Below are 7301 nucleotides of genomic sequence, written 5' to 3' on the forward strand. Positions count from 1 at the left end.
AGGAGATATAGGTAAAATTAAAAACATTAAAGATGACTAAAGATAAATGAAACGACTTGAAAGTGAAGTTGAAAATTCATAATGCATTTTAATATTTTTTTACAGTGTGGTATTGTTCGACTATAACTTTACTTAGTCATAACTGATAGTGTAACTTTTTAATTAATTTTAAGAACACTAAATTGGTGTATTTTATTACATGTTGCACTTTATAAAAGCGGAAAAAGAGTCGCAATTAATTGGAAACAATTCCAGGTAAACAATAACTGATAATTACAACAACAACAAAGAAAATGCGTCGCTAAAATCAAAAAGGGAGATCTCCCCGCGTTCGGTCACTCATCGATGTTCTCCACAGAGGAGAGATCCGATGGTTCGGATGGCTAAGTGTTAAGAAAAGTAAGAAGAGCCAACACCACACGGAGTTCCAAAGCGGTCACCCGTTTAAGTATTAACCGTGCCCAGCGCTGCTTGACTTTCGTGATCAGACGAGACCGAGTACTTTCAACGCGGTGTGAGCGTTAGCTTTAGTGATCAGTTTTGTTATTTCATGTTATCGAATAGACACAATATTTAAGAAAACATACGTGTATGTATGAGGATAAATGGTATTTTTAGACGTGCATACAGATTTATAAAATTTTTCCTGGCTTCGTTTCCCAAACAATGAATTGTGAAGTTCCGTCATGTAGATACGCGTATACTTAAAAAGTAGCGGAGTCAAGTGGACCGAACTTCATAATTGATTTTCTGGAAAACCAAGTCTTGTGTCAAAAATTGTCACTTCATCCTCGACTTATTTTTGTATAGGAAATCAGGCCCTTTCGACCTGCACCATCATAATACTCTAATTTTCTCGCCTACTTCAATTTTGAAACTATTTAGTTTCACTGGATTGCGTATAACTACCAACAGCAAAATACCAACATTCACGGACGACACGGCTGTCGTGACAACGGCCATATCCAAATCCACGTCATTCCATACTACCTGACTTGACCTTTGCACATGACCCAACGTTACATTTTCCCCATTACGTAGGGCAATTAGGATCCGCCGCCCCTTGCCCCTCAACACCAACAAACGCAACCTATAAAAATCGCAAGCATTCCACCAAGAAGAGTCTTTTTTAGTTTTGAGTTCAGTCTTGTGTACAGTTTGGCCGTGATTTGAACTTCATTGTAATATTATACTTAATCATTTTCGCGAATAAAATTATAAATTATAAAAACAAAATTATAAAATTATAAAAACACGGTCAAGTTAAGTTACTCCTTTTTTATCATAAATTTTACGTGACACTGTACCAGTCAGGTGACACTGTAGAACGGCTTCTTTGATGTCTATTATAGTAACGCGGAAAGATCGCCGACATACAGACAATGTCGGCGATAAAGCGCAAATGCCGAGAAGCAGAAAGGGTCGGAAAACTTGAATAGGGCTTCGCGGCACTCGGCAACAAAACTTTCCAACGGTATCACCGAAGCGCAAATGCCGACAGGCCTAATGAGCTACCGATATCCGTACGGTTCTTCCGCCGAATATTTGGAAGAAGGCGTAGATGGTGTGACATCAATCAATGATGTATGGAGCAAGATCTATTGCTAAAAGCAATAAAAGTGGAAAAAATCGTGGGGAAAGCAGCCCAAAGTATTCGCAACATTCCTATTGAGTGTTACAGTGATCTGTACGACGCACTGAGAAATAACTTAGCAGCACAAGTGACTTCGGATGAGTACCAAGAACAATTACGAGAGTCGAGACAGGGACGCGAGGAATCAGTGCAAAGTTTTAATATTCGGTTTAGAAGAATACTCAACCGTTTGCTGTACGCAGTAACCAATGAGTACCCACAACCACTAACACGTAAAATTATGACCGATGAAATCACGAAGAAGACTGTTCGTGTGTACCTAAAGGGACTCAGACGCGACATAGGGCGAATACTATTAAGCAGTGAACCCTTGAATCTTCCGGAAGCTGAAAAAAAGGCAGCCGATGTAGAACGCTACTTGCGAGAAGAACGACAACCTAATTGGTCATGTAATCGCTTACCTTTGGTTAGTAATCGCCCCAACAACCAGCATATGCAGGTAAGACGATCTAATGTACCATCAAAATCGCCTAACACGCCAGTAGCTGAGAAACCTGCTACATTTAACCAAGTAGGAAATAGATCACCTGCTGAACGCGCGCAGATGAAGTGCTTCAAGTGCGGAAAGCTGGGACATATTGCCAACAAGTGTCAAAATTTTCTACCACCGAGCCAGCGCGATCGACCACCCGCAAGGATTCGCAAGGATTCAGGCAATGGGACCAGGAATTCGACGTCGTCCAGGAGTCGTCCAGGTTCGTCCAGGAATGGGACGAAATACAAGAAACAACATCGAACCAGGAGATGGACGAACCGTACGAGACATACGAGTCAACATCGCCACGGGAAGACTACTCGCAATACCTTTGTCAACCCGAACCGAAGAGCGAGTATTTCTGGTCGACACAGGAGCAGGGATAAACCTGGTGAAACGTAACAAAACTGTCAACGCGATACAAATAGGGCCTAAACAAAAATTTTCTATGGGACGAGACAAATACGAAACTAACGAATACGTAACGAAACGAATTTTTGGACAAAATAACATTTTTCCGAACAATTTCACATACCGAACAATTTCCCTATTATCGAAGACGGAATCATTGGGCTACCATGTTTAGAGAAGTATAACTATTCAATATCCAATGACAAAATTCGATTAAACGACAAAACCATTTTATTTCAGGAACCAATACATTTGACTCCTGGAGAAAACAGAGTTCAAACAATCTATTTGGAAGGCAAACCAACTAAAGTATGTTTTATCAACACTGGTGAGCAAAACATTGAAATTTCTAGCAATATTCAAAATTCTCATGACTTTTCCAACGTATCAAAACTAAAAAGCCTAGTGAGAACAGATCACATTGAAAAACCAATCCGTGAATCCATCGAAAAGATTATCCTCCATTATATTGACATCTTTAATTTAGAAACCGATCTTTTACCCTGTACTAATTTAACTCGGCACACAATTTCGTTAACCAAAGACAAAATTATTAACACACGATCGTATAGACCACCGGAATGTCACCGTGACGAGATTTCGCGACAAATAGGAGACATGTTGAAGACAAATATTATAGAAGAATCCGAATCCCCTTATAACTCTCCGGTATGGGTAGTTCCGAAAAAATTAGACGCCTCAGGAAAACAGAAATGGAGGATAGTTATCGATTTCAGGAAACTAAATGAACTCACAGAACAAGACGCTTACCCTTTACCTGATATAGACGACATTTTAACACAACTAGGAAACGCAAAATTCTTTTCGGCACTTGATTTATCCTCAGGATTCCATCAAATTCCAATGAACCAGAAATCTAAAAAATATACCGCTTTTTCGACACCGCAAGGGCATTTTCATTTCAATCGAATGCCATTCGGACTTAAAAACGCACCCGCTACCTTTCAAAGATTAATGGACAGAGCCTTAACTGGACTTGTAGGAAAATACTGCTTTGTTTATTTGGATGACATAGTGATATTCGGAAAAACGATTCAAGAACATAACGAAAACCTCGCGATAGTATTTCAGAGACTCAGAGAATTAGGACTTAAATTGCAACCGGACAAATGTGAATTCGTAAAACCGGAATTAGAATACTTAGGCCATGTAGTTTCATCCGAAGAAGTCAAACCAAACCCCAAGAAATTAGACGCTGTAAAAAACTTTCGATTACCCCGCAATGCCACGGACGTGAACTCATTCTTAGGTTTAGCAGGTTATTACCGCAAATTTATTCGAAACTTTTCCAAAATCGCGAAAAGCCTTACAGACTTAACAAAAAAGGACACACCATTCCATTGGACTGACAAACACCAGATTAGCTTTGATACTTTAAAAGACAAACTCTGTAATTTCCCAATATTTCCCTTATCCCGACTTTAACAAAACCTTTAACTACTTTAACTACGACGCAAGTAACGAAGGACTAAGAGCAATACTGTCGCAAGACGGTCATCCTTGTTGTTACATTTCAAGAACACTGAATCCACCCGAACGAAACTATACCACGACAGAAAAGGAACTCTTAGCCACCGTATGGGCCGTGAAAAGATTAAGACGATATTTGTTAGGACGACGCTTCATTATTCGAACCGACCACCAAGCTCTTAAGTGGCTACACAATTGCAAAGACCCTTCTAGCAGACTGATTCGTTGGAGACTTAGACTCGAAGAATATGACTATGAAATCGAATATACAAAGGGTAAAGATAACACAACTGCAGACGCTTTATCTAGAGTTCACGCAGTAACTCGCGAGGAAGTAGTTAACCTCGACCTAGTAATTGATCACACTAATTCATTCAACGCATGGAAAGACAACAACGAGAATCCGAAACTCTTAGAAATTAAACCAAATGACCAAACATTTTACCAATTAAATCGAAACGACTTAGGAGAATACGACGAGACACTTTGGATCAGAAGACTTTACAAAATTCTTAAAGATACAACAAAAATCGGCATAGGAAATAACGATTTCACTGAATTAGAGAAAACACAGATTAAACTCATGCTAATATATTTTAACGACACGTACAAGAAAATTACTTATGCACCTAATCCCATCTTAAAACTAGACGAAAACGAAATAATACAAACAATAAAGGAAAACCATAACGACACCGTAGGACATTTAGGAATACAGAAAACGTATCAACGGATCAAGGATAAATTCAAAATTTCCGGACTTTTAGAAAGAGTAGAAAACTTTGTGAAAACATGCGACACACGTCAAAAGGAGAAACTAACACGTATCAGACCCAAAGAATCCCCACAAATCTCAGACACGCCACTTAACCCTAACGACAAAATCGCTATGGACATCATAGGAACGATGACGAAAACCAAACGCGGAAACCAATACATACTTTCAATACACGATGAACTCACGAAATATCTCATACTAGTTCCCCTTAAAACGCAACGAACTGAGTCCATAATTAACGCGCTCATTGAACACTATATTTACATATTTTCGGCACCAAAAACGATCCTAACAGATCAGGGACAAAATTTTGTTAGTGATTTAATGACGAAATTTGAAGAAGCTTTTAAAATCAAACACATCAAAACAACTTCATTTCACCCACAAAGTAACGGATCCCTCGAAAGAACGCATGCCTCAGTTAAAGATTTAATTCGTACTGCATTACATGACAATGACAAAGAATGGGATGAAGTACTTAAGTTCATTTGTTTAGGGTACAACACCGCGAAACATGAAGGAACAGGATTCTCTCCCTTTGAATTGACCTTTGGGCGAAAAGCTAACTTACCTTCCGCAATATTCAAATTTCCCACACTTACCTATGATGATATGTACTCACTTTGGCAAAAACAGTTGAATAAATATTGGGAAACAGCTCACAAAACACTTATTCAGAATAAGCAGCGATACAAGCGAGACCAAGAAAGAAAGATTGTTAAAACTCGGACTGTGTTTAGGAAAGGAGACTTTGTTTTAATTCACAACGACCATAAAAGAGATAAGTTGGACATTGAATGGTTAGGACCCTACAGGATTAACGATGTGAAAACTCCTTATTACATTATTTCTATCGACAATGCTAAGGAAAAGATACATGGTAACTGATTGAAAGCGTACTATTTTCAGGATAATGCTGACCCTAGCACTAGTAACAATACCCTTAATTAGTTGCCTTAAATTCACGGGATAGGAATTACGCTTTGTAAACAAACCCAACCAATTCACGAACGAAAACTACAACATGATAACGCCTCTGAAATTATTAGCTTCTCGAACACTAACAAATATTGTAAAATTGCTATATTTAAGATTAACGAAATAACTTTTGTACCATCCCATGCAGAAAATCAATTCATAGCGATCCCTGAAAAAAAAGCGTAAACATATACTATGATCTACATTTAAATAATTCCATTCTACTACGATCTTAGAGGACCAAGATCAATCTCACCAGGAGGGTATGTCACGACCGGCATACTTCAAATCCGACGGACTGACGACAGAGATAAAGATGTGGCGGCACTCGGCGACAATGTATATCGCTGAAGTGCCTAATGAACCATCAACATCCCAACGGTCCTTCCACCGAAGGTTCTAGAAGAAAGAGCACGTGGCAACGATCGCGGACGCCTAGCAAATGCATGGACGGTGGGGATGGATGTTGAGGGATGACAAAAGAAAGTAATCGGATCCGATCGAAAGTAAAATCGTAAGAGTCAGTCTTAGAAAGTCACGCCTAGAGTTCAGAAGTAGATTGTAAAGTGTATTGTTGTTGGAAAGAAAAAAAAATAAAGTTTTCTTTTTTTATTTTTCACCTCAAATTCCTTTTTTTATTTTGTTATTTCACGTGACAGTGGAAAAGTCCGGAACGGCAGGATAACCCCTTAATCGATCGCGAGAGAAACAAGCGGCACAATAGCGCTCGTCATATGTGTTATTTTTATGAAATACATCTATATTTTTATATATGCGTACTATTAGTTTATAAATATTCCAAATTTTGTTCAATAAAAATTATTAAGATAACAATGAAATACGAAATACCGTCAGTCGTCCGTAGCGTTCAAATGTACTGAGACTTTTCGACATAAAATCTAAACACCGCGATCACGCTGCTTGGTACTCAATCGGTTAAAGAAACAACGATACGTCTAACATGCGCGTGTGTCTCTGATATCGGACGATACCGCGCTCTGTAACTCGTTCCCCGTCGAATTAATCTTGGGTGACAGATTTACGAGGGAGAGTAATGACTCAATGCGCGAAGAACAATTGACGAAGTTAAAGCTCGGAAAAAAAAAAAAAAGAAAAAAAGAACAAACAATGAGAAAGTTTCAAATTGTTTTCGACGATTAAGACGAAATTTAGGAATACTTACTGCGGACGATTATGCGATACGAAGCAACTGAAGCGAATGCCGCGACGCGATGTACGACTGAACGAATGCGACTGAATTATCGTACGACGATACGAATGATTAACGATACACGCGTGACGATGCCGCTCGCAATTGAAAGACCAGCACGAGACGGTTTACTAATCGTTCGCTCACTAAAATGATACTTACCTTCGCGTATGCTTGGAGATACTGTTCACAATTGAAGATTTCGCACAGGACTGTCCACTGATCGTCACGCCTGATGGAACGACTCTGTCTCCACCAACGCTTGCAGCCATGTCCACGAATGCTTCAAGATATTGACTCATCG

At 39.1% G+C, this 7301-nt stretch overlaps 1 pseudogene; it reads right to left on the bottom strand.

Annotated features, from left to right (window-relative positions):
* Positions 1 to 407: 407 nt before the first annotated feature.
* On the bottom strand, positions 408 to 526 carry LOC117214978 (annotated as a pseudogene).
* Between the last annotated feature and the right edge of the window lie 6775 nt (positions 527 to 7301).

The sequence above is a fragment of the Bombus bifarius genome, unplaced genomic scaffold (genome assembly GCF_011952205.1).
Source record: "Bombus bifarius isolate JDL3187 unplaced genomic scaffold, Bbif_JDL3187 scf7180000009282_frag, whole genome shotgun sequence".
NCBI lineage: Eukaryota > Metazoa > Arthropoda > Insecta > Hymenoptera > Apidae > Bombus > Bombus bifarius.